The following is a 26,222-nucleotide window of genomic DNA, read 5'->3' on the forward strand; positions in this document are numbered from 1 at the left end:
TTTTGTCTCCTTTGCAACAGTACACGGCTTCAAACAACCACGAAAAAGGAAATAATCCACAAGATCTACTTGACCACTCTGTAAATCCCAGAATGAGAATAAACACCAGGAGGGGCGGCAGCTGGTGTTCCCGACCCCGGTGCCACACGGCGGTGGGCGGCAGCGGCAGTGAAGGTGAGCGGCTCCCGGGAGCGGCAGCCACCACCCTGCCCGGGCGGCCGCCCAGGGGTCCCCAGGGGAGCGGGCCCTGCGCGGGGCTCGGGACGGCCCGGAGAGCCCTCGGGAGCGATGGGCGACGGGGGTGAGAGCAGCGAGCAGGTGCAAAGCGCACGGAGCGGCGATGGGAACCCCCCGGTGCCGCGCGTCTGCCGCCCGCCCCGGGACACCGCCGAGCCCCGCCGCCCGCCCGCCGCCCCGCCGGCAGCCCGCTGCCCCCGCCGCGCCCCGCCGGCACTCACCTCTCCGGGCGGCCGCCGCAGGACCCTCGGTGGCGGCTGGGGCCGCCGCGCTCAGCGGCCGCGGCAGCCGGGAGGCGCCAGCCCGCGGCGGGGCGGGGGCCGGTCCCGCCCCCCCAGTCCCGTCCCGTCCCGTCCCGTCCCGCCCCCCCGCCCCGCCCGCGGGCTCGGCGCATCCCGGCCGGGTAGCGCTGGTCGCTGCACCGGGGAGACGTTGCAGAATAGGTTTTCCCTGCCTCCCCCCCGCCTCCCCTTTTTGAATTTTTTTGTTCATTTTTTTGCCCTGTTTTTTTGGTTTTGCTTTCCCGCTGCACCCGCTCCGGCCCCGCGCAGAGCAGCCCTGGCACAGCCCAGGTGGCCGCGGCACGGTGCCCGCGTCGCTCCGCAGGGTCCCCAGCACCGTGGGGCCGGGGCGGCTCCCGGGGCAGCAGCGCATCAGATCCCCACCCGCGGAGCCGTGCTCACGGCACGGGGAAGCGCTGCTTTGCCCTTAGCAAGCCGCAGGCAGCAGCCCTCGCAGGCAGCAGCCCTCGCAGGCGTTACACGCTGGCTTCCCAGCCCGGGATCCACCGATCCTCCTTGAACCCATCCCTGTAAACACGTTGCCTTGTGCGCTGGGGAGCTGATGTCCTGCACTATCGGTGAAGCGTGGGTGAGGCACTTGCAAGCTAAAAAAGGCGAGCCCCGGTTAGCTTCAGGGACCAAAGCCCACCCATCACAGTCTGTTCCCTGGGCGCTTCACAGCAAAGCCGAGTCGAGGACGTGTCCAGAGGCACTGCATCCTTCCAGAGAGGTAACCCAGAAGGGCCTGAGCCAGGAGCCTGCCCCGGCAGCGCCAGGTCTGCCAGGAATATGCCCTTACATGAGGCAGGTTGTTTTATATGTAAAGTTGAACAGGCACCTACCTCCTCCTCTCTCTCGCTGCAGCTGAGCTCAGTCCATGGCTCAGCTGAGAAGACAGACATCAAATTGCTCAGCACAAGGAAAATCTGCAGAAGGGAAGACTGGAGTCCATCAAGGATGGAGAGGGACCAGAGGATACCCTTTTGAAACTCGCTGTGCCCGCTGGCACCCAGTTGCATGCCTAAAGGGCTTGTCCTCTCCATGGTTTTCTCTATGACATCTGCAAACATTTTTGAAGTGTTGCTGGCTGGCTGCTTCCCCATGTCTCCCCTCCCTGTCATTTTTTCAGCCTCTAGAAACAGGTGAATGATTTGCAAATCTGTTTTGGTTTAATGACACTCTTGAAAAAGTGTGTTTGTGAATCATTTACTTCAGTAATTGCTTGCGTCCGTCAGCTGCTGACTATGTCTTAACTGACTTTTACCCTAGGCAGTGCTTTACACATGTTCATAAATTGAGTCCTGTTCAGTACGTGCTCTACTTAATAGCGGGAAAACAAGGGCGGTGAAGTTACTTGATGAGTCCAAGGTCACAAAGAAGTCTGCAGGAGAGCCCAGAACCATATACAGGTTTCCTGGTGCCCCGATTTTGTAGGGTGCTGGGAGTAATTGTCATTGACCTGCTTTACTATGGACATCTCCTTTTGTCTTCCAGCAGTGAAGCTCTGAGCCTGCAGCTGCTGACAAATGAACCATCCACCAAGGGCAATGCCACTGGTGGCAAGGGGACCTCCAGCAGGACCCCGTGCAGACACCTTACACCCCGTCCCTGCAGGGCACCTGCAGAGTTCTCCATGGCTTTGCTGGTTGGGAAACTCCCATATTTTCCCATGGTAAAGCCTTGTACCTGACACAGTGAATCAGTAGAAAGTTTAGGGTTTGTCACAGAGCAGCTCCTTGTGGGTGTGACGATAACATGGGTTTCCATCAAGGAAACCGTGCTGGCACAAGTTAGTTTATTATTTTAATATCTTGAGTCTGACAGGCAAATTGGGAGTTGTGGGTTTTTTAAATACCTGTCTCTACTGTCTTGTATGAAAAAAAATTCCAGGATGATTTTCTCATCTGCACGGCTGCAGCTCTAAGCTGTTTTCTCTCCTTGGTTGTAGGAGAGAGTCCTGTTTACAGCCCTCCTTCCTGAGCCAAAAAGTTTTTTCTCCCTGTTGGGCAGTTACAATGCACCACACTGAGCAGGTCCTTGCTGCTGGAGTTCTCAGTTTGCTGTTGGGGAAGTTGCTGCGGCACTGGCTTTAGGGTTTGGGAAGAGGGACGGCACAGGCTGGAGCTGCCACTCCAGCAAAGGAAATCTGGATAATTTACTGAACAACGTCAAGGTGAAGGGAAGGGACAACTTTTTGTCTTCAGGAGGTCACAGCCTGCAGAGAGTACAATAAAAGCATAGAGGACAGCACACCTCAGAGCTGCCTCTCTGCATCTGGGGGTATTTTTTGTTACACCTCTTCTGAGAACACTTCATAGGCTGCAAAGGGAGGTGCAGCCCTTGGAAGAAGGCACTTCTGCAAATTTGTTTGGAGACCTGCAGTCACTGAAGATTTCCCCTGAGTGAAGTCAAAAGACCTTGAGTTGAGAAACAGAGCTTTCCTCCTAAAAAAAGAAAACTGCCACCTGTGCTTCTAGCTCTCCTGTTAAAGAGGAAAGCCTGAAAACCCAGGCTGAACAAAGCTCCACAGTCAGACACCAGAAAGCAAATTGCCTGATTTTTGAGACAATCTGAGGGATGTCCTGGGCTGGATTCACAATGACCGATGTCAGCTGGCATCCCCAAATTTTGTCCAAGCAGGATTGCCCAGGGGGCTGGTGTAGTGCATGAAGCCATCAGTCTGTTGTTTGGGAAGCCTGAGTGCTGTGCTCCTCAGCAGCAGCAAGGCTTTCAGGGACTCCCTTTGCTCCTGCTGTGTCTTGTCCTGTGCCTGTTAGAGAGCAAAGTCTTTGGGCAGATGTTGCTTCTGGTTTTGCCTTAACTCAGTGTCCAGGTAAATGGGGTTGTGGTCTCAGGTAGTTACTGCCATGCAGACTGTGACTGCCAGGAGAAGGGCAAAGATGAAGAAAAACAGAGGCGGCAGGAAAACGATTTTGCTTTTTGATGGTCGGAGTAAAAGTTCACAATTGATAGAGCATTGATTGCTCCCCTGCAAAGCCCACAGTCCTGCAGCCACCTGAGATCTCCCTCTCCTGGCTCTTTCTGAGAAAGGGACCATAGTCACACATTCTTCAGTTCAGAGCTTCAGCCTCAAAAAGTCTGGAAGAACTACATATGGCTGTGAGAGGAGTGTACAGATGGGGTTTGCAGAAGAGAAAAGAGTGATAAAGCCTCTGCTTTGCTACAGAGGACTCCTGAGGTGGGTGAAAATCAGTGTGATGGGGCAGGGGGACATGACGGGACAACAGAGAGAGCTGTTATTGCCCCACTACTTTGCATGGCTTGCAGGGAGCAAGGAGAAGGGCAAAGAAGCCACGAATGAAAAGCTGGTGGTGGCTGTATGAGGCAAAGGTGGGTATCTGGACAGGAGCACAGAGGGGCTGCACAAACCCAGCAAGCAGTAGCGCCGTTCCCTGTGCCACAGCGGTCAGGTTCAGATCAGCCTCCCACAGGACACGGTAGAGCGAGACTGTGTGCCTGGGCAAGAAGGGAACGCCAGGGCCCAGCTCCTCGGGAGACACGGCGCAGCGCCTGCAAGTCTGCGTGAGTGGCCGTTATGGACACAAATCGTGGAAAACAGGAACACACAAACATGAGAGACAGGCCAGATGGGAGAAATACAGATGAATTAATGCACAGGGAAGGGAAAAGGAAAAACACACAGGCATGCTGCACACCAGCCAGCTCTTCAGCAGCAGCACTGCTGCGTGCCATTGCTGTGATGAGTGACTGGGAAGTCCTGCTCTGCTCAGTGCAAGTTATTACTCCTTTATGCTTTTATAATTATTTCTGGCCTCAAAACCTCCCTGAGTCCACTGTTTATGTTTTACATCCCATTGTCAGTGTTGCTGCTCGGGGCCAAAGCTTTCTTGCCATTCCTACACAGGTTGTTGCAAGGCTTGGAGCCTCATTTCCAGCGGTGATCCTACATTAGCAGTTTTTACATTGAAATCAATCAGATTTCTTCATAACTTGGTGTGGTTTGAAGTGACTAGGTGCATTAATTATTCCCTGAAAGACTGTAACAGTTTTTGTCTTAGATCCAGTTGCCGGGAATGTATTTAGGAACATACACTGAAATCACCACATACCTGAAGTTTACCATAACTAACTAGCCACAGATGTGCTATTAAATCCATGCTTATTTTTTCCTCTTGTCCGTCCTATATGGCATGTTACAGCCATGATATATTAAACTTTCTTAGAACAGATGCTAGTCATAAACAAAACAGCTATTACCCTTTTGCAAGAAAACATGTCACATTACCCATCCTGCCAGTAATCACCTGTTTATAGAATTGGCACCTCTTTTTAGTTTGGAACAGAGGAGCTTCAGATATTTTATTGCTACATCAAGGGAAACACTAAGCATTGCTGGGGAGAGGGGATGTTTTCATTTGCCAGTTCTTTGGTGCTTCTTTGGCTGTATTTTGACCTGGTATTTGGGGATTCAGTTCTTGAACTACTTTATCACTTCCTAAGCATCCCAAAGAAGCAGATGGGATGGGTGTATATTGAATAGAGGGAAATAGTTGACGATGCCGGGTGGTGACCATTCTGCAAGGACAATTTAATACACAACAATCGGTGTCTGTGCAAGGTGTTGGACCACAGGCTGATGGGGAGGAGTAATGGTGCACTGATGGAGAATATTTTCCTTTAGATGTAAAGACTCAGCTATCATGTCTGCTTGATATACCTCAGAGTCCTACAGTATGACATGTGAATGTGTGCTGGAGGGAGGAAAAAATGAGAAAAAAGCGCTAAAAAATAAGACTAGTTACTACAGAGGAAGTGTACACCCATACCCTGTGTGTTCCCGAACATTGTGAAGACTGCCAAAAAGGCTAAGAGGTGTGGCACACAAATTAGCCATCAGAATTTAGCTGGTTTACGTTTGGGAAAATTAAGTAGTGCTTCCAAAACTTTTGAAGTGCTAAATATTGTTAAAATAATCCTTACAGCTCTTTCACTCAAGGACTTGGCTCAGGATGCTCAGCAAATATTAATGAGTTTCTCATCATAACACCCAGGAGAGAGATGGGAAGTTATCACAGTAATTAGCCCCGTCACCCAGCTGAGGAACAGAACAGTTAGGCCTCATTTTTCAGGAGAGTTTCCTGACCAAAATATTTGTACAGTCGCTCCGTTGAAAAGCTCTCTAGAAGGGTTAGGAGCCCTAGCTGGCCTCCCAGCAAGGTGTCGAGCCTGGGGAGGGAGAGGGTCATCCCCAAAGGTAGGGGAAGATGAAAGAGGAATAGTTACCCAGTAGCAGAGCATATTGATGTTGGATCTATCCTATTTTCCTAGTTTAAAATTTGGATGCTTGCCACTCTAAAGAAGGCTAATCCCTACATTGACTTAATAAAGTAATATAGATTTGATGCATTATGTACAAGGGTACACAAGCAGTACAGCACAGATATTGTAGCCCCATTGATCTCCAGGAGGGTACCTCTGGAGGCTGAGCTGTGACTGCCACGTTGTCATTCCTGTTAGTGATGTGGGCTTCACTCATTAGGGAGTGAAGTCTCAGACACTGGGAGGTGGGGTCACGGCTGAGAGGTGTGCAGCTGGGAAAAGGTCTTTTTCCAAGCGCAGGCAAGGTTTTAGCCTGATTTCTCTATTCAAAAAGCAGGGGTTAGCAAGAGCTGTGGGTCCCATTAACATCACTGTGTGGACTAGTGCTGGTAGAAAACACACTTCAAATAAGGTAAAAGAAGAGCAGGCCCTGGTCAGATGTCATGTATTACCACAAGATGTTGATGATCTCCAGGGAAATGCCCACTTTGCCATTACCTGTGAGCGCTCAGTGACTCCCAGCCAACACTCAGCAGCCCATCAGGTCATGCCTGATAGCTGTTGATATCAGGTCTAGTCAAGCAGGAGGATGCACCCTGTCCTCCCACCAAATTTCTAGCTACAGCTCAGTACCATCCAACTGTGACTCCAGATGTACTTGGCAAGTTCAGACACTGACCTGCTGGAGTTACAGTGAAGGATGAGAACAAATTTAGGTTGCCCACAGGCATTAGCTAAAAAAAATCTTTGCCCTTTTCATGAAAGCAATTGCAAATCTACTCTGAAAAAAAAGGAAAGCAACTTCATCTTCAAAACAGCTGCAAACATATGCTTAGCAATATAGAAAATTTAATCTGCACACACACAGAGTAGGCTGAGCAGCTTTATCTGAGAGAATAGCATCTGAAATAGCAGGGCACCTGGGGGAGGAGGTGTACGAGGCCAGGGTGATAAAGGTATGTGAAGTAATGTAGAAATAGGAGAGGTGGTTTGGGAATGTCTCCTCCCTTTCCTGAATGTATATGTATAAAAAATTCCCTGTAAGATGGCAAATACAGTACTGATAAAAGGATTCTTATTTATTTTCACTGATACAAGTAGGCTGTGAAAGTCACTGCTGTACGATATGACTGAAGCCCTGAGGTTTGTAAGGAACAAACAAAAACATATACCAATGGCAAAAGAACCTATACATTACAGCAGTAAATATGAAGAAATAGAGCCTAGAGGGATTACACTCTTCCAAGCTTTGGCCAGACCATAATTACTGGGAAAGTAAAGGAAACCTGCCCTGGAGCAGGTTACCCCCTTCCCCCAGCCTTGGTCGCTGCCGTTTAGAGAGGCATGGAGATGCTGAGGGACCTGTGCACAGCCAGGCAGCGGCACGCAGCGGGGCGGGCAGTCAGGCCGGCAGCTCTAGGCATGCTATTGGCATGATAGTCCTCTTGCTTGTCTTCAGAAGCAGGAGATAAATGCCTTTGAGTGACCACCCTTCCCACAGCGCTGACCATGCTTTGAGCGGTGTGGCTTTGGGTGCTGCTAGTGCTGGAGCCTCTACAGCAAGCCCTTCCCCACGGAGCGCAGGTTCACACAAGGGAGAAGGGACCATCACTGAAATGGTGCGTTTTAATACAAAACCGACCACAGCACACAGTAAAAAAGCTGCTTTTATAAATGCTCTGTAGCGTATTTCTTATTAGTTCCATAAAGACTGAAATAATAGCTATTCAAGTTTAACTCACCAATTTTGGCTTCTTCTGTGGTAACATTGATTTTTAAATCGTATGTTTCAGAAGGCAGCGCTGTCCTTTCTGACACAATCCCTCCCTCCCGTAGGTCTGCACAAGGTGGTTTTATGAAATCAAGGGGAGACAACTATCTATAGTAGGTTGTTTGAGTTTTTTCATGAGAGAAGTTGAGCCCGGTAGCAAGGGCAGAGCATGAAGAAAGTCTTGTCTGTAACAGGAGTACTCAAAAAGTGCAACAAGAGTTTGCAAGACCCCTTCATGCCAGCGCGTTCCCACCAAAAGCCTCACCCAAAAAGCTGAAATTACAGTCCTTCTCTGTTAAAGAGAAAAAATGTGAGAATGGCTTGTAATTTTTGAACCAGAAAAGCTATGTTTATCCTCCAAAGAATAGCCCCTTGAAGATGTGGCTGTCATCCAGGGTTAAAGAGCAGGCAGAAAGCCCACAGAGGGACAGGCCCTCAGCAGCTCAACACCCAGCACCAGGCATCTGTCTCCTCGGGCGAAGGGATGCTCCTGTTATCTATCTGATACATACCAGAGTGTCGCGGCTTTCCGTATCCAAACACATCTTGACACTGGAGATTACACAGATCCCAGAGCTCTGGAGTAAGGCCAGGGACGCGCACCCGCCCCCCGCTCACCGCCACGGGAGGAGGCAGAGGCAGTGTGGAGAATCATTATCAGAGAGCAATGACATGTCACGGCGTCTTGAATGGGCCAGGGGGTCAAGGGATTATGACTCAAATCCATTCTTCATAGAAAAAATCTTTTCCAAATGCCTGACTTAAAGCTATGAAATCACACAGGGAGCGTGCTGTTATCTGTGGGGGTGGTACAGACACTCCTCTGCTTCAAGTGGGGATTCAAAAAAAGAAAAATATAGCTGTGCAGAGCATCCCTGTTGCACAGAGTCATGCTTGCCAAGCTTCTTTCCTTCCCCCCACACCCACTGGTGGACAGGTTTAGAGGAGTGAGTGGGGTTGTGTCTTTAGTCCCACAGTAATAAACTTGCCTTATGCACATACATTTTAGTCTTGAATTTAACTCTTACTTGCTCTCAGATTATTTTACAGCAGGTTATGCACTTCTGCAGATACTGCTGTCATCCCCATTTCTGACCTGTTATCCATTGGAATTGCTTGTGGAGGGACTGGAGGGCAGACGCTTTTTTGGAAGAGTACTTTTGCCAAGAGGTTATCTGAGCAGCGTTAGAGAAACAGTTTTGCTCAATAACCTTTTAAGTTACAGCAACTATGCAAAGGATTACAGCACCAACACCAGAATGTCAGCCTGCACCATAAAGGTTTGCAGGTCTGCAGGGACTGTATTTGGGTTTGAAAGTCATTGAAATATTTTAATTATCTTGAAGAAGTTGATACTGATGTTACAAAGAAATCCTGCTTGGAAGGTAGAAAAATTAAAGCTCTCATACTAAAAAGCTTTTCTTCATACTAAAATGCTTTTCTTGTAAAGTTGAATTCTTCCATTTCCTTCCTTCATTCCAGGACCAGAGAGAAAATGGAACCAAGCATCAAAATAATAGGAGACTGTTTTTAGGCAAAGCTTCATTCAGATTAATCAGAAGGCATCCATATGCATTTTACTAGGTTATCTTGTTCTGAGGCCACCTTTTATGCAATTTATGCAGCCCCTGACTCACCAGTGGAAATTACACCTGTACCTTGTCGTATTTTCTGTGCTTTGGATCAGAAACAGCCACCGTGGAAGCCTTAATTTATCCCATCTTTTCTTTCACTGGCTCAAGCTTCACCCTTGATATTTGGACATATTGCAGCGCTGTGATGCAGAAGTGCCGTGCAGGCTCTCCTTAGGAGGCAGGCTGTTTAAAGACCAGGATGCTGCGACACATTTATACCATGCACTCTTTAATCGTATTGCTACCCTGCCTAAGCCCAGCCATCCACACAGGAAAGTCCCTGCTCTGGGGGTCCCACACCCCTCTGTCCAGATGGGGTGGGGCCTCACAAGACCTGCTTTCACCTCAGGAAGACTTGAACCTAGGAGGAGATCCTTCATTCAAACTATTCTGAGCGCCTTGCCTGTCCTGGGGAAGGCTCTGGGAGAAAAGCAGCCAGCCAGCCTCCGAATGAACTGTGGTTTGAAAGGAGGTTAAACCTCCCCTGCACATGCAGCTTATAGCCAGCCAGGCAACATCAGAGAAGCCAAGCTGCATCCGCTCCAAGGAGAAAGTTAAAATAGAAATGAGTCTTCTTACTTCAGCTCTGCCTTTTGTTGTGCCCTGCAGGCAGCGTTCACCTGAGACTGTGTATCCTCCCAAGTCAGAGTACGCTCGCCTAAGTGAAAAACGGCACACACAGCCTTACCCCTTAATTCCCATGATTTCTAGAAGAGCCTCGGTTTGCCTTCTGTTCAACATGAGCTTAGTGGTCATGAGCAGTACCACAAACCATGTCAGTACTTGACACATCTCAGAAAAGAAGCTGAAAAGCGAGTTGCAAAGCTCAGTGCATAGCTCAGGTCCTTACAAGTGGCCACTCCATATTTAAGGAAAGGCAAATAATCATCACAGAAATAACAATACTGCTTTAAGATGCTGTCCTCCTCTACCCGCCAGGAGCCATCTTCCTCTTTAACAGTGTCAGATGCAGGGATAGTGAGAGATGCAAATCCCTTTCCACACCAACCCAGTGGTACTAGCCTGGCTAGGTTTCTGGAGTGCACTAGGCTGATGGCTTTGCAGTGAAGCCAGTGAGGAAAGTTCTGCTGGGGGGTGTTTCCTTGTAGAAATGATGAAGGAAACAGCTAGGGGTAATGACACCATAACCCAGTACAGCTGTTTCTGCAGTGATCATTTGTTCACATCCTAGGATGCACTGAAAGAGCAGCTTGGAGCATTTCTGTTGCTGCTTATCCTCTGACTGGGCTGTTGTTAATGCAACACTCACTCAATGAAGTGTTTGGGATGAAGTCCAAAAAAACACTTAGGTGCCTAAATCCAAGACAGCCATTCACAGCTGCCTAAGGACTTAGGTTCCCCCTTTTGTATGCCCCTTCCCAGAGTCTCTTAAAAAACCCAGACTTCCACAATGGGGTGACTCTAGGTGCTGCCAGCTTAGCTGGGCTTGGCTGCCGGAGCCTGCCTCCCACCTCTCTGCCATCCAGCCCTGCAGGAAAGGTGGCTGTGTTTGGCATCACTCAGATGCTCTGTGACTGTGCCCTGGGCTCTGAATTCAGCAGTTGCAGGTGCTGTTGCTCAGACTGTGTCTGGTGCTGCTCTTCCTCGTTGGTATAACCACCATGGAGGGGGTGCTGCTGGCTGGCTCTCTGCAGCCAGAGTCATGATGACTATGGCACAAGGATGACTTGATGCTGATGAGGGAAGAGGCTGCCACTAGCCTGGCTTGAGCACATTTTCCCCCATGTAGCACTCCTCCCCCTCCCTAAGAAGGGTCCAGGGTAGAAGCGATGGACATACGTATCACAGAAAACAGATGTTCCCGCTTCCGCTGCCCTTGCTACTGATGGTCTGACAGGGACTGGTGGAGCCAGGTGGACTCCGCAGTCTGGCAGCTGCTGTGTGTGTGGAAGCTGGGTGGGTCATGGGATGCCAGGCTCAGAGCCACTCATGCTGCCACCCATCAATAAAGCTGCATGAGAACAGCTTAAACTCATTACTAACACGGCGTAAAGTTTCTCCATTTACCAACTCTTCTACTACATTGCAGAGTATACCTGTTCATGTGCCCCTTTGCTCAAGACAGAGTTCAAAATAGTTACAGAAATCTGGTTATTGAAGTCCAGTGATTTACAGGGAGCACCAGAGAGTGTAGTTTCTCTTCTACTACACCTTATATTCACCTTACTCCCAAAAAAGCCAATTACTTCCCAGGAAGTTCTTGGGGTACCAATAATGAGCTGAGACACGTGTGCTGGGAACTCATTAGCTGGGGTGGAAACACCCCTTCCCACTGCCTGGCCGTCTGTTTGGGTGATCTGACAGGCGTCTTTCAACTGCATTCATGTGTCTTGCCATGAGAAAATTAAGCTTTGCCAGGTTTCTCCTCTTGTCTGATAAAGCAGTTAGAGGTCCGTGTAACAGATACTTGTACTTTTCAAATATATGTCTCAGGTAGGGCTCTACACGTGCAAGCTGTTTTTCTCATTAAGCCCTTCAGTTACTGCAGTTTACCTAAATCCATGCTGGACTGTAAAAGGCTTAATCGATGTAACACATTCACTCCTGATGATGTCAGGCAGCCACCACACCAATCTAACAGATGAGCTGATCTGATAGCCAGTAGATTTGGGATGGCAAGCAAGGTTTATCATGTTAAACCAGGTACCATCAGCACCTTTCAGTCCTGCAAAAATGCTTCGATTTTTCATAAAGCTATTACTGAGACATGTAAGGAAAACACGAGATCTGAGCTCCTTCCAGCTCCAACCTTCTGTTGCTGGCTCCTCTTCAGGAGGAGGCATGTTTCTGAAATTATTTCAAAGATGAGATTTGGCGTCTTCTCTGCCTACATGCATCCTCAGCAGGAAAGAGCAGCAGAAGAAGGAAGACTGAGGGCTACTGTGAGATGGAAAATGAATCTTCTGTAGATCTGTCCATGCATATGTATCTGGCTGGGCCCCGTCCTCCAGCCATGCTCCGATCCATGTTTCGAAGGGACCATGCTTCCTTCTCAAATTACTGGCGCTGGCAGAGCAGCACAGCTGGCAAGTGAGCTTTCAGGAATGTCTTCATCCTTCACAATTCATATGAAATAGGTCCAAGTAGTAATATTCTTGGAGAGCCAGATACACAGATTTTGCAAATGTTGGGAGCAGCAAAGCGCGCTATTAATAAAACAGTCACACTGCTCTTGGTTTTGTTCTTGTAATAATTGTAAGCAGAAGTTTTCTTTTGTCTTGGTCAAGTCTCTGTTGCTTCAAGTTCAGAGCTGTCAGAGGCAGCTGAGCAAGGGACCTTTGTGCAGTGGACAGCAATATCTAATCCAGCATGTGCCGTTAGTCGACTCTGGTATGTTCAGTGGAAGAGTGAAGAGGGCAGCTTGTCTGAGGACTCACTCTCCCAACAACTGTTAACACTATTGCAGCTCAGAGTAGCTTGCCAAAGGTGTCTTGGCTTACAGAATAAAATGGATATTTTTTTGATGCGTACAAACATATCCATGAATGCATACAAATGGTAAAAGCTAGTAGTATTACATCAACTGTCATATTTATTAATCTATGAATGATAACTTATTGTAACAGGGTACCTTCAACAGGGAGAAATAAAGGACATATTCTCAAAATACTGGGAACCAGATACCAAGAAGGAGCTGCTCGTAAGTGTCTTTTTTATGCTCATCCAAATGTTGTGAAATAAGGTTGGTGCCTTCTGGCAGTATAAGTCTGCTTAAGAGGGAATATTTTGTTCTGATAGTCAATAAATTTTCCCTACACATTTTCAACAGGTAAGTCTCAACAGCTTCCATTAAGGATCCAAGTCTTTGTGCTCCAGAGGCCAAAGCACCCACCATTTCTCCTCATTTGCGATTTGACAAGTTTATCATTTACACTATGGTGTGTGTCTTTGAAAGGAAATCCTGGTGGAATTAACCAATACTAGATGTCAGGTGCAGCAGGAAAACATGCAGCGGAGCATATTTATGTTAGAGAGAGACTTGTGTGCTTAGGTACACTGCAGTGGATATTGCTGAAAAGGGCAGCTTTTCTGCAAAGTTCTGTTAGATCCCCTCAGCAGGAAACAATTATCTGTAATACCAGTTTCCCACAGAATCTCGCAAATCCTTCCCTACAGGGATTTCACCTTTCATTGTTTCCTCTGCACAGGACAGAAAATCCAACTGCAGTGGTACAAAATCAGATCTGAGTCATATTTTTTTTCAGCCTCTGGCAGCTGAAGGGAATAATCTCATCTTTGACTAGAAGGAGGTGGGCAAACAGAATAAGGGCTGGTGACCTGAGTCCCACGGTGACCTCCAGAGGTCCCTTCCCAATGCACCTGCTTCATTGTGTGATGCCCAAAAGGAGCGGGGTGGAGGGTGCAGCTGGGGGGTCCCTGCTTTGGGGGCACTCATGCCTTGGCAGCAGAAGGGGTCCAAATCCAGGCATGCCAGGGCCCTGAAACATTCATGGGAAGGAGCACTGCCCTAACGAGTGCCTGTCAGGAGGAGCACCTCACAACAGCTGCCACCTCCCCATGTATCCTCGGCATCCCCGTGGCAGAGCTCCTGGCTGCCTTGAACCAGCTACTCTTTTTCTTTCAGCTGTGGCAGTGCGGGGTTAGGAGGAAAATTACAGCCATGGTAACCAGGAGGCATATTTTCAGTGTGTTTTCTGCATTTTTCGCCTTTGTCCCTGTCCCCTCTTTCAAAGCGAGGTATTCTCACTGCATGGCTTCCTGACAGTTTGGGCACAGCCCTGCCTGCACAGGCAGTCCCAGAACTAACCCACAACACGTGTGGGGGTCCGCTCCCTTCTCCCATGCGAGAAAGAAACCCTGAGCTCAGCATGGGGGTGCTCAGACCCCGTACTGGGCAGCACGTGCCCAGGGAAAGCAGATGTGTGAGGTTCTCTGGGGAGGTGGGCATACAGTCAGAGAAGGGACTTGTCTCTTCGAGCAGTTTGGCATATTCAGAGCTACCATATGCCAAGGTTTCCTAGCAGAATCCACCTTTTCCCACCTCTACAGACATTTCTGGGGTGGAGGCAGAAATAAGGACTTTGCCCATGTGGTTAGGGATGTGGGTAGGACGACCCTGGGAGCAGAAGACAGTTTGCTGTCCCCAGTAGTTGGCAGCCCAGCAGCAGCGGGACCTGGCCTGCTGACTGCAGGTACAAATAACCAGTTAGATGTTTTAGCTGCATTTCCCACCAAGAAGAGGCTGGTGAGGTTGTGGTCTGTCCATCTGCCTCTGGCAGCATGTGACTGCCAACCACTTTCTCCCAGTCCTGATGGGGAGATGTTTCAAGGCCATGAAGTCCCCATGGGCTTGGGACATACAGTGAGATGGATCCGTCCCCAGCACCAGCTGCCCTTTGCCCAGGCAAGTGCTGGCTGCTGGGGAGGGCAGCAGGAGCCATAAAGCAGTGGCCAGGGCATCATGAAGAGCCATACCCTGCAGAAAAGCAACCTCACAGGCTGCTACGAGCAAATCCATCACTATTTGTCCATTTCTGTCCCGAGCTGTTTATTAACTCCAGCCCAGATGACCTGACATTCAGGTAAGCCGGATCTGATTTTCTGGCTGAGGGAGCCCTCAGATCTTTACTATTTCCAACGAGATTTCATCATGGGAAGCACATTGCCCTCTGAGGCCTGATCTTCAATACCAGCAGCAGAAAGCACCAAGCACGCCCAGCTGCCAGCTAAAGGAAACTCAGACCTTTGCTAAGCTCTGGCTGCAAAACAGGGATGAGAAGGAATGTAGAAGCAGCCCTTGGACACAGCACCCCCTGAAGGGGCTGAGCTGGGGAGGCCCATCAGTGCCCATGGGTGATCCAGGGTGCAGCTGCTCCCCTGCACAGCTGGCACGGGAGGATGCTCATCCCTCTCCAAAATGCAGGCTGTGCCAGAGGGTCGCTGGTGTTGTGCTCCTGGTGCCGCTCCGGTGAACTGCTTCAGCAAGGCATGCAGGAAAGGCAGGAGGCACCTGGGCAACTGCAAAGGCTTTGGGGGTAAAGGCAGAGGGACAAACAAGGGGAAAACAACAAACAGGAACAACTCTCCTTGATATTTTTCAAGTTGTTAGGTACCTGGTGCCAGACACTGACAAATTAAATTCAAATGTCTCAAGGTATTTTGTTTTTCAAAAATTGGAAACTTCCATTGGAGAAAAACTTGTTCAAAAGCAACATTTTCCTGCAACAAGTGACTTAAGAAAACAATGACAAAGCCCCTTATTTTGGGAAGAACGTTTTTAAGTCACAAAACTTCAAGTAGTTCCTCTCCCCACTGCAGATGCTGTCAGACATGCCCAAAACATGCATGTGTATATAGAGCTATGATTTACTCTTTACGATTTTTTCATTGTCGGCCTTGAAGCTGCAGGAGAGCTACCTTGTTTCATCCTCAGCTGAAGGGGATACAAAATATGATGCTACTGTCTAAGAAGTGTGAGTACAATTGTGGAGGCACACAGACCTGCAACACTGAAATTTAAAGCTATGGAGCAATTCTGCAGGGCCGTTAATATCATTGATGTTCATGCCTGATCATCCTTTTGTATTTATAGTCATTTTACTTGCTAGAATTCTCTAGCAATTTTTAATTTTAAAAAATTTCATTTCCCACTTGAGATCTCAGAGGAATGGGGTGAAAATGTCATTTGCATGATAATCAAGGTCTCCTTCAAGGGAAGGGTAGGATCTGGAGCCACAATCCAACAAGAGTGGGAATATCCATCAAAAGTTTGTCCACTTAATTCCAGATCCAGATGATGACAAAACCTTTGTTTTGTAGAAACCAGGAGAGCAACATCCAAAGGGAAAAGATCTGTTACGGTGAGCTCCGCACACTGGAAAGCCCTGCTGAAGTGGTCGCAGGGGGAAAATGAGGACAGTGTCAGACAGTGGCAGGCGGGAGGTGAAGCACAGCAGTGAGGCAGTCAAGGTGGGCAGCAGGGCAGGCTGCGGGGAGTTGCAAAGAGGTTTGGCAAGCACTGTCAGGGGGGGCACATGGAGCTGAGCCTGCCTGAGAGAAGGAGAAGCTGATGAGCCTCCCTGGGAGCTGGTGAGCCCCCAGGACTGCAGCTCTCCAAGCAGAGCTTCTACCTTGCCCTTGCCTTGCCAAAGTCTGGGAGGGGGGTTTGTGGCACCAGGTCTCAACACCTTTATAGAGGATTTCTATTTTTCAGCCTCAGTGTTTAGTTCTTATTTTAAGTTTGACATTTTGACTCAGTTGCAGCGTAGCCGTGATGTCCCATGACATGCTACAACATTTACAAAAATCAACAACAGTCCCAGTCCTTCATTGACTAGAACCACTCCTGGTTATTTCTGCGTGCAATGGGAGAAGCAGGGATCTTGGCCTGCCTCCGCAATATGTCCTTGAGGAGGTTGTAATTATTGAATTGGGGGTTGTAGTCTTTCTGCTGGGCGTGCTCTGACTGACAGCCCGGGCCAGCCAGCACTTCTCTCCTTCATAATAGTGGAAGCTTATCTGCCTGCAGTGCCAATAAAAATAAATCATCTGGTTGCCTTATGCTCTGTGTGGATGAGAACAGAGTCATCAGTGGTCTGTGTACTTCTAAGCTAACTTTACGCCCACGGCATTCTTTTTTTTTTAAATCAAATTGCAGGATTTTGAAGAGGCTACTATGTACTGGAGAAAAACGGATGGCTGAGGCTCAGTGTGTGCGAATGATGAGGTTACAATACATTCATTGTTCAGTTTGAATAATGGTTTTTCAAATTAGGTTTGCATGTATGAGTGTAATGTTCTCATTGACTAGAATGATGCACAATAGACCACCCACAATTTGGGAGAGTGCTATGAGTTTGTCCCTCTGTGGGCAGGCATCACTTAGTTCTCCATCCCCGTTCTGTCAATATCTCTTCAGCCTGTCCTTAATCATTCCTTCTAGATGAGCTGGAAACATAGCTGGATCACACAATTTTCCATGGTGGCCTCATATGCAGTTAAAAGATGATTTCAAGTTGAGAGTCCTCAAAACCTGGAGAGTTGAGACCTGTACCACTGATCCAAAATCCAGCTTCAGCATTTTCCACTCATTCAGTGTGGGAGTAATCAGGATTTATTCTTCTGAAGTCAGAGATTTGCATGACTTTAAAGCAGAGTACATGCCTCATCTGTCAAGGGGGAACCATGTAGCAGGTTAATGTTTTTTTACAATATACTGGGGGTCTCAGCTGCTCTGCAGTAGTTTTGTCACCGTCCCTATTACCAGCCCTCCTACTTTCATAAAAAAGTAAGTGTGCAAGCAGGCAAATACGATGCAGTTTGTGGAGGAATCACTCCCACTCAGGTGGCATTGAGATAAAATTATACAACTTGAAGTTACCGAGGGCACAACCTCCGGCTGTATTTCCATCTGGAACATATGTTGCTCCCCCCTCCCCCAGCTCTTGTTGGGAAGATGCTTGGACAGGTTGTTATTTATGTCGGTGCAAACTGGTGGTACCAGGCATGTCTCTGTGGTAGTGAAGGAAAGTATTACTGCCGGCATCGCTGTGCAGCATATGTATGTGATGAGATAATAGACATCTGGCACTGAGCGGTTACTGAGGCTCTGTACATCACTTGTTTCATACTTTTGTGCAGAAAAGCTACCTCCAGCACAGTATATGACTATGGTCTGGAGTAATAAATTAAAGATTGTATTGGTCCTCATGAAGCACTGAGCTGTGTAACCCTGCTTTCAGGTCCACAGCTTTGCACTTGTACCCAGATGCTCCCAGGGACATTGATGCATGAAGAGGGACTCGGGAAGCTCTCAGGTGTCTGTGGGCTTACTCCCTAAGATTTGCTTTGCTTCCTCTCTTCATCTGCTCTTGGGCTGGATGTCTCACACCTGAGACCCCGCAGGTGATGCATGCTGTCTGGCTAAGTCTTCCTGCACGAGCATCCACAACCACAGCCCAGGCACCCGTCACCTCCCCATCCCACACCGCTGCTGACAACTCACTGTCCAGGAGGCAGGGTGTGCTGACTGTTTTCTGGGCCCAAACAGACATGAATGCCACATCTCCCACTTCTGGGACAGATGAGCGTTCAGGTCCCGGCGCGAGGGGCAGGTTGTGCATTGCATCCAACTGCTGTTTAGGCTACACACCCTAAAAAATCATGTTATTAACTCAATGTTAACATACAGTTAATCTTATTTCCAAATGAGGAGATTACAGATGCCATTGTTCACTACTGTTGAGAAGCATGAGATGACTATGGCGATGCCATTGCGGAACATACAGTAGATTCAAGTCTGTGATGGGGCATTGCCAGCTCAGAATCCCTCAGGATGGGTACAGGACCAAATTCAACTCTCTCTTGCACTGCCCTGCAGCTAAACTGACTTCATTTTGCATCCCTGTGGTTTTATGTGGTAAACTGGTGAGATATTTGATCTCCAGTACCAAGAATAGGAACCAAGTGTCTGATTCCAGTGCATGATATTCTGCAAGCATCTACTTGAGTAGCCAGGTCTGAGTAAAAAAAGAAATCAAATAGAGGGATGTGGAAAAATCTCTTTATGCCTATAAAAGGATCACTTCAAAACCACAGGATTTTGTATAGGAACCTTTTTCCTTAAATAGTAGAAACAGTCTCTGGGTACATTCCATCAGTGTAAAAAATGGAGGTTAGAGGAGAGCCTCTGTGTCCGGCAGCAGTTTCCTCTCCTTCTGTCTCTCCTTTTCCTTCCCTTGCCACCCGTTACCTTGTGTTAGCCCCAGAAACTGTGCTTGTAGGAAGCATGAAAGCAGTATAAATGCAATATATATATTTATAGACATTGATATAATCAAATGCATACATATATGCATATATATGTTGTGTAGTTAAAGAGGATCTGCATGGTGGGATTTTTCTGCATTTTTCAGGAAACACCCTTCTGTCCCATTTTCCCACCAAGATAAACAAAACTTGGCTGTGAATTTTGCTGGGTGGCTAAAACCCCAGCACAGGCTCCTACTGCAGGCTCATGCTGCAGCCTCCTCCCGCCTGCTACCAGCCAGAAGACAGGGAAATGAAACCTAAAGCCCTTCAGCAGCACCTGCACAAGGGCAGTGGACCAAATCCTGCCACGCAAAACCCTGCTGACATCACGGGGATTAGATGGTCTGCTAATCAGGGCAGTGGGATTGGTGTCAATCTTTTACTTAGGATGTGATGCTGAGTCCCGCAGTGGGCAGCATGGGGTGGCTGGGGCTGGGAAGGGACTGGGTCCCCCTGGGGATGAGCAGTCATGGGGGGTGGCACTGGGCTTTGGGGTGCCCTGTGTGTGCTGCCATGGGGAGGAGGAGGAATGTGGGACCAGCTCTCCTCGGGCACTGGACTCTGGTGACGTTCAGGGCAAGGGTCCTGCCGCTGCCCTTTCCAACTTGGGTCTCCCAGGGCAGCAGAGGACAGGAGGGGGGAGAAATTTTCTGTGACTTTGGGGTTCAGTGGCCCCTTTGCAGCAGGTTTGTCTAAGGGTGGGGTGGGAAAGGAGTCAAAAGCTTTCCATCTTCAAACTGGACACAGGCTCAGTTTTTGGGGGGTTGTTTAGAAACCGGGGTTACGTTTTTAGTACTTTATAAGAGGAGTCTCATGTGTTTACATTAATATGATGAAAATGGCATGCAGAAGGGTCCCTGGGGACTCGGACTGGCTCCAGTCCATCCCTTCACCCCATGCCTAAGCCAGTCCTTACAGATGTCTGGATAACCTGTTCTTAAAAACCTCTAATAACAGAACCTCCACAGTCTCTTGAGACAAAGTATTTCAGCGTTTTACTACTCTTACTGTTAGCAACATTTCCCAAATCTGTCTAACTCTTTCTTAACTCCCTCCCAGCCAGGCGAAGTACACACCCTCCCTGAAACTGCAGCATGTGGCTGCTGTCTACAGCCGGGACAGAGAGCAGTTATTTACTTCCATTTTGCTCAGCCCCTTATGTGTCTGAAAGCTATTATTTCTCCCTTCAGACATCTGTTCTTTATTCAAACCCAGTTTCTTTAGCCTACCTTCCTGCACATACCTGAATACACCTTTCTGGAGGAATAGCACCCCCATCCATAAAAAAAAATCTCTAGGTGAAGTCTCACACTAACAGTGGGAGCTGAACAGATGGAAAGGAGATGTCTTGCATGCTGTATTTCTATTTATATACTCCACAGTGGAGTTTGGGGGATTTTTTTTCCCAACAGTAAGATATTATAGGTACTTAGTCAGCCTGTGACCCATCACAGCCGCAGGTCCTCAGAGCCAGCAGCAGCCCAGGCAGCCAGCACCAGCCTGGCTCAGGGATGCTGGGGAGAGCTGTGCATTCATCCCTCCCAGACTGCATCTTAGGGCTTTTCAGTCCCTATCTCCAGTTTGTCATTCCTGCAACCCACAGCCAGCGCAGTCCTGCCGCAACTGCAACAAGCACATTGCTCTATTTTGCCATTGCCTCAGCTGTAAGTCAACATGCAGGTTAGTTCTGGGATGAAGGGAGACCTCCAGGGTCCCATTCTAGGCAGTCCCCTAGAAAACGTGGAATTATTGACACCTTCCACATACAACTTCACCCTTCACCCATAATGGCTTCACCCTTCCCATAGTAGTTTCACCCCAACCCCATTTCTGCTTGCTCATGTAAGGGATGACAAGGTTGGTAGAAACCAGGAGGAAAAGGTGCTGGGGTGAGAGTGCACCCACATACCCCACAGGTGAAGCCTGGGGTGGCACAGCAGGTAGCACCTGCAGAGTGGGAGCTGTGGGAGCTGCAGGCTGCACAGCACCAAGGAGAGAGAAGGGGGAGCAGCTACTCAGAGCATGGGCCCTGCTGTGGGAAAGCTTTGGACCCCAGTCTTGGTGTCCCACAGAGCCACACATGGGCTGGCCCAGGCAGGGCTTCAAATGGGGCAGGGGCTCTGCTGTGGCAAGGCAAAACATGCGAGGGGCTGGGAAGCCGGAGTTGGAAGCGAGGTGCTCCCTTTCAGTGCATGCTACTCAGTTCTGTTACTGTAATCAATATTGGCAACCTCGCCATGGTAAAAGCTGTGCATATAGCTGGGCACCTCCAGAATGGCTATGTTTCCACTTCATGGACCCTTGCACCTTTTGCCAAGTCCTGTCCTCTCCAGAGTGAATAGGCCTTGTGCTGCACATCCACAAGTTCCTAGTAAAGTTGTTAGTGCAATTAGAAAAAGATGAAAAGTACCTCTGAAGCAATTGCTCAATCTCCTTTTCAAAGAGCAACACATACAGTCAGAGACACACTGCTGGAGAAAGTGTACTCCATGTACTGGTCTAGCAAACACCTCCTGAACATTTTTTAATGTGACCTGGCAGCAGACCAGGGTAAATGGCATGTTCTTTTTCCAGTGCTTTGTCCCAAAGTGTGTATTTCAGAGGCTTAAAAGAACAGTCAGTCAATTAAATGTGATAAACGAGGCCATTTGTCACCAGCATTTTAGCTTTTCTTTTAAAGTATAAAACGAGATAATGAGCAGGGCTTGAAGAAATCCTTTGTGGTGTTGGGAGCCAAGGGCACATGATATACAGAACGGATTTTCTGCCTCTCCCATCATGAGAATGCGATCTGACAATACTCCCCCTCGTGACACAGAAATCAGAGACAATGTTAAGAGGGGGGGGAAAAATCACTAATGGTTGAAAAAACAGTGACATGTTACAATGGAGATAAGAAAAGAAATGCACTTAGTTAAGGGCAGATCTACCACCATTGCAAACTTCCCTTTGTAGGTGCTGGTCAATAGGAACAGTGACAGAGAGGCAGCTGCATTCTACCTTTAGCTTACACAAAAGCCTCATGTACCAGTGACCAACTTATCACCAACTCATAAAGAAGCCAGCAGGGTATGCATCCAGGGGAAGGCAGTGGGTGATGGAAAAGATGGATTATCCCTTTCCCCAGCATGGGAGAGGGGACATGCCTGTGACGGGCTACCTGAGCTGCAGGGTCCTGCACAGTATGGGACTCCTGGGGCTTTAGGGCTCCAGGTGCTGGGAGAATATTCCTCCTGTAACATCCACAGGTGCATACAGCACACTGGGACACCCCATTCACTGACAGCCATGTAAACAATGCAGTATGGGGATGTAGCCCCTAACAGCGGTGGCAGCTTGCAGGGTGCAGCGTTAGCATGCGTTGGTATTCATGGCTGGAGGCTAGAGCTGGGTCTGGATCCAGAGCTGGAGTGTTTCCAGTTCTCTTTTAAAAAATAGCACCTTTCTTTCTGGCAGGTTCCCTGAATATGTTTCCTTCTGTGCACTGTCCTTTTTTATCATGTGTGTCTAGGAATTAGGAAACATTTACTCCAATGTGTGAAATCTCTCTGCACCTGTGGGACATGAACATATTGACTGTATTGGCTGTATTTCACATTGGTGTGTGTGCCACCAGATCAATGTTACTTCTGTACCCTTTTCCCATCTCCCCTCTGCATCTACCCACTTGTGCTACCTCAGGAGGAAATTACTATTATTTTTTTTAACTTCTTTTCTCAATTAATCATCATTTTGTACTGAATACATTGAGGTAGGAGTGCCAATAATTATGCTTGTGCACAAACACAAATAGATATTTAAGGAGATGAGAACCAGGGACATTTTGTCTCTACGACATATGTTTTATTTATGTCTGTACTGCGTTGTTTTGGCAGCATTTGATTTAGTCTTGGGATGAAAACCCTGTCTTCTTGCAAACATGGAGAGCCTCACACATGCCTCTGACATTAAATAACTAATGCACACAGCGCATGGAAACATACATTTTAAGAAAACTGCCCAGATGCACCAGCAGCAGGGGGTACCAAAGTAACTAAAAAGGCAAAGAATTAAAATCTCATTGAAGGAATTCAGGAAAGGAGGTCCTGGTCAGGTGCCAAATGAGTAAACGTCAAACATGCAGTTGAGCCAGTGGCTCAGCATCAGGTTAGCCTCAAGTCAATGAGTTTTCAGCTGATAATGAACTTTGTGCATGGCCTTTGATGGGCTTCTGCATGGAAAACTGCCCCCTCAGCACGCCTGCCACCCGGCAGCAGCAGCGTGCAGCCCTGCTGGCTGCACCCACGCGAAGGTTTCCAGCACGCATGGTGGCTGCCACCTTAGTGAGGTCCATGCCCAAGGAGATTTTTCAGATGAGGTATCAAACAACAGGACCAGATCTTGTGCTGTATAAAACTGCTGGTAAGAGCGGCCTGTCTGTCCCTGCCTCCCCTGGAAGCAGGCTCAGCCCCAGCCCATGGGTTGCCCCGGCTGTGGCCTGCTGAAAGGGTGGGATAATCCTGCCGAAGCCCTTGGTGGGCTGCCCATTTCCACTCCTTCCAACTCGCTGGCTTCCAAAACAAATTCCTGTTGCAAAGACTCAGGCCCTTTCAACTCTGCATTCCTGCCTGTAACACGATCCCTTTTGAGGAGGTGGTGAACTGGTACAACTCGGTGAACTCAAAAGGAAAGAGATCCCAAATAATTGTTGGAAATGATTGGAAAGAAATATCTTGTAAAACAACATCCTAAACAAAACAGAGCTGAATGTTTCAGAAGCAGTTAGCTGTGAAATGGCGTGCTTTCAAAAGCACAGTGCCTTACCACGGGCAGGCAATGGAGGTGTGGGAATCAATGCCAACACCTTTCCCTTTCCCACGTGCAAAGCCCGTGAAACTGCTGCCTGCACCACAAGGCAGTTGTGTGAAGGTGCTACCACCACCTGTTTCACCAACAGTGTGAGAGATGCACCACTGCAGTCTCTAGCTACAGCCCAGGGAGTCAACGCTCCATCCTTTCTGCAGCAGAGGTTTGCTGACATCCACCTCGTTTGGCTGGGTTAAGCGGAGAAGGAAGAGGAGGCTCTGACTCCCAAAAGTTCACATTTACAGCTTCAGGAAGACAGTTTCTTTGCAAACACTTTACGTGGTTTTCTTCCTCCCGTTACCTCTACAGAAAGTGGAGCATCTTTAAAACTGCACTAGCCTCCCTTAGGGAAACTTGTTTTCAGAGCCCTTCTTGACCCGACTTGGAGCAGGGACATCAAAGGCAAGGCAAATCTGGTCCCCTGTTAACTTGGATCCATTTGGAGCTGGGCTGGGAAGCTGGAGCTTGCCCGGGTGTTCACAGTCTTTCGAAATATTTACTTATCTGACTGACAAGAGAGTTATTTAATAAGTTATGATGTCTGCAGTTCAGTGTAAACAATTTACAGTGCCATGATTGATGCTGGGCCCTGTTTGGAGAGAGGCAAGACTGATTGTATATACTGGGCTTCGTTTTGGAGAGTTCAGGTCCAGCACTGGGCAGTAATATACTTAATAAATAACAACAGTTAATCATATGGACTCACACTGTTTCAGTGCTCATGGAGTCACACAAACATGGCTGAATTAAATCAATGCTTCTTTGAGCTTACCTTGGCCGTGCAAATGTCAGGGACCTCTGCAGGGGTGCCCTGTACAGTGGTCACAGTGCCTGGTTCTGCTCTTGTCCCGTGCCTGTCCTGTCCACAGCCCTCCAGCACTTACTGGGCAGAAGGCAATGGCTGGCTTTGTGGGTAGGACAGCCAGTGCAGATGTGGGGCATCACACTTCAAGCCTCTTCTCCAAATCTGGGAGGATGGAGGTTGGGAAGGCAGTCTCACCATGTCCAGGAGGCAGCTCCAGCCCCTGCATGAGTAAAGTGAAATGAGTGGCCTTGCTTCTTCTGGCACAGCTTCAGGTCACGGTACATGGGTGGGTTTCCTCAGTCTTTCCCTTTTCAGTGTCTTCTCTCAGGACTCCAGGGGCTTCCAGGAGGAGATGGGATTTCTGCTGCAGTGCTTTGGGTGACATCACCAAAGCCCTTTTCCTGGGTGAATACTTTCCACTACAGGTGTGCAAGATCACAACAAAAGCCTGTTCCTTGGTGGAAGAGGTGTTCCCACCTCCAGTGGAAGGACACAGGAGTGTGATTGCTGTGGTTCACGGGTGCACGCAGCCCAGCTGGTGAGCCATAGCTACTGCTGATAAGCACAAGCCCCCATGAGACGCCAAAGCAGATAAGAGAGGGCACAGATTAATGTCAAACTGAGAGAAGTCAGCGGTCCTGTTGTTCTGTTCAAACTGGAAACAAGTTATTTCAGCTCTGAACCATCAAAATATTTTGTTCCTGGAATTAAGTGACCTGGACATGTCTGCTGAAACAGCATTTTCAGGACCATGCAGCTCCCTCAAATTTTCTGCAATTTGACTTTCTGACCCGATTGTGTACAAAGACAAAGGTACATCATTCAGAAGTTCCCACGAAATGGAAATGTTGGGCCAAGTGCAGCCATGTACAATGCAGGAGCTATGCAAAAGCTACAGCTGAAAGGCAAAAGCTTGGAAGGAGAGGAAGAAAGAACCCTTTCTTGCTACCAAGCAGCTGTTCAGATTGACTAGTAGAGGCAAGAAATTAAAAAAAAAATATTTAAGAACTTCATTCTGGAAATACTCTTTCAGACACATTCACTGTCAAAGGTCTACTCCAGATGCTGTGAGTGAAGAATGGGAGGAAATTAAAAGGAAGGAATTGACCCTAACACTGACACAAGAGGACTGAGTGGATGCGAGCTGGATAAAGGCTCCATATACCCATGCAGCGAAAAATGTGCTTCCTCTGAACAGAGCAAAGTAATGAAGTATTGATTTGAAATTATTGAACGGTGATACTACATCTATGTTGCTGACGATGGCCTTGTCTGATGGAGAGAAAAGTTCAAGGAGGTCTTTCCAGTTCAGACTGGAAAAAGGAAAAGGATGTCTGAAGCAGACTTTCCAACTATTGCATTCACCGTGGGAGGAAAGTAATACTCAATGCCCTCCTGATGTTCAAAACTGTTTCTGCAATAATCCTCAGCCACCAGAAAAGGCTAATTGATCCCCCAGGTTCACCAATAGCATTTGCTCTCAAAAGGATCTATCTTTTAATGTAGTCAGTTGAAATCTGCACTCAGAACAAGAAGGATCTTGAGCAAAACGCAGC

The 26,222-nt window shown here is 48.2% G+C and overlaps 1 protein-coding gene across 5 annotated transcripts in view; it reads right to left on the reverse strand.

The window, feature by feature from the left end:
• The window catches only part of JCAD (junctional cadherin 5 associated), a 106,643-nt gene that overhangs the window by 32,425 nt on the left and 47,996 nt on the right, over positions 1-26,222 (reverse strand). For 3 of the 5 annotated variants that reach the window (XM_080383037.1, XM_080383032.1, XM_080383033.1), the window contains exon 2: positions 459-24,886. The exons of 1 other annotated variant lie outside the window; for it this stretch is intronic. The gene's annotated coding sequence lies outside the window, so the exon portion shown is untranslated. The remainder of the gene's footprint in view (positions 1-458; positions 24,887-26,222) is intronic. One more of the 5 variants, XM_080383036.1, reaches the window with a different exon arrangement.

This window comes from Falco punctatus, assembly GCF_963210335.1.
Source record: "Falco punctatus genome assembly, chromosome: 4".
NCBI lineage: Eukaryota > Metazoa > Chordata > Aves > Falconiformes > Falconidae > Falco > Falco punctatus.